A 2,188-nucleotide genomic window follows, 5' to 3' on the forward strand; every position below is an offset into this window, starting at 1 on the left:
TTTTAAAACGCTAGATGACTTCGAGGAAGCCTCGGGATCAAATATTAATAAAAACAAAACCAAGGCTCTGGCGTTAGGTGGATTCAATTACATTCACTATGAAAACATGGCCAGAGTGTTAAATCAAAAGCTATTTAACATAACCTGGTGCAACGCATCAGGTATCAAAGTATTAGGAATAACCTTCCACACTGACCTTGCTTTTACCGCAAGCATTAATTGGCAGAAAGCCGTTGAGAGCTTTAAAAACAAAATCAAAAGCTTTAGATACCGGAACATATCTTTAAGATGCAAGGGTGTTAATGTAAACACTCTTGCACTCTCCAAGGTATGGTTCGTGGCCAACGGCTTCCCAATTAATGAAACCACCGCCAAACGGATTAAAAAAGAAATATCAGCGTACCTTTGGCAGAGCGAATACGCGCAACCCATCAAAAGCGACATCTTAAATTTACCAATTGATAAAGGAGGACTAGGCATCCTTGACACTAAAATGCAATGCCTAGTCCTCCTAACAAAACACTTATTCAAAATTAAAGAACAAGAAAACTGCCACGAGTCATGTTTCATCCAAAAATACTATCTGGCGCATCATCTGGCGAAACACGCGCGAATCAAATGCCCACAATGGTTGTTCCTCACGAGTAACAACTTCCCAAAATCAATAGGCAAAATTCCTTTTTACTATAAAGACGTGATTAAACCAAATAAAGCGAACGAGCAAACCTTTGAAATTAAATCTAAAAGCGCCAAAAATCTTCGCGCGCATCTCGTTAAAGCAAACGAAAACCCAAACTTGTTGAAAATCCAAACGGCATGGGATACAAAACTTCAAAAATCTCTTCCATGGAAAAAAATATGGGAGAGAAGCTTCGTGTCCTATGCCAACGGCCCTAATAAAAACACCCTGTGGAGAGTACTAACAAACTCACTCCCAACTCTGGAAAAATTACAGAGTTGGAGGAAAAACAGAGGGCGCGGAAACGCAAATTGTAAAACATGCGGATTACTTGAAAACACACTTCACCCTTTTATCCATTGCAAGAAAGCTAGATCATTGTGGAAGGCTTTTAAAAATACCTATGAAAAACTAATTCCGCAAGAAAATTTTAACATTGTTCGGGCTGTCTTTTAAACAAATACGGAACATTTGCCAAAGAAAGACAACACCGCAAAAATTGCAACCACTCTTGCCCACGTAATAACTTCACGGTTATGGTGGGCAAGAAACATGAAGGTTAAAGAAAACAAAATTATACCCTCTGCAAGAATTGTAGAGGGTATAAAAGCGGAAATTAAAGCCATATGGAAAACAATGTATAACAAACACGAAAGAGAAAATCATGTGGAAAAATTTCACGAAATGTTTTCAATAAACGGTGCCATCAGTGAAAACAATAACGGAAATGTAAATTTCTTGTTATAAAAAAAGGGTTTTCAACTATACTTTAAAAAAACAAACTAATTTTTTTTTTTTTTTATACGAAAAAGCATGTCCCCTGCAGCCCCTGTGGGTGCGACGGACATGCGTATATTTTATAAATGCGAGGCTTAATGGCCAGCACTATATATTTTAAACCTCACGGAAAAAACACGAACATGTCCTGCAAAGCCCGGTGGCAATGATGGGTGTGTGTATTTTTTATTACAGCCTGGGGTAATAGCCAGGCATATATTTTTTAAACTCGGAAATATTTTTTTCTATTTATTTTTATTAAAAACTTGTTGTGGTTTCATTTCGATTTATTTTTTCGTTTTTCGACTTTTCGATTTTCGTTTTGTTTTTTATAACCACAACAGTTTTAAATAAATAATTTAAAAAAAAAAAAAAAAAAATTATATATTCTCATAAATAAAAATTAAATAAAAAAAATACTGTCTAAGAAATAAAGGAAAAATTGATGATATCAAAATAAATCTTTCCCCCCTCATTATAAATTGTCCCCTGTTGTAAATATTTATTAATTGAAATATATGTAACTACAATGAAAAAAAAAAAAGTATCTGCTCTATCTGATCGCTTTTCGGCCTAATGGCTAAGATCAAGTGTAGTATCTGTTCCTGATTTTAGCCGAGACAGCAATTTTAAAAGTAGAAAAATATATTTTGTAGTGGTTTAATTAGGAGTTTTGTGTACTTTTGGATTTTATGATATGGTTTCAAAGATCAAAGAGACCGCCGAAATTGT

General features: G+C 34.8%; 1 pseudogene; it reads left to right on the forward strand.

The window, feature by feature from the left end:
* The first annotated feature begins 2,016 nt into the window (after positions 1-2,016).
* LOC136084438 (U2 spliceosomal RNA) lies at positions 2,017-2,184 on the forward strand (annotated as a pseudogene).
* Positions 2,185-2,188: the final 4 nt, after the last annotated feature.

The sequence above is a fragment of the Hydra vulgaris genome, chromosome 08, assembly GCF_038396675.1.
Source record: "Hydra vulgaris chromosome 08, alternate assembly HydraT2T_AEP".
In the NCBI taxonomy this organism is placed as follows: Eukaryota; Metazoa; Cnidaria; class Hydrozoa; order Anthoathecata; family Hydridae; genus Hydra; species Hydra vulgaris.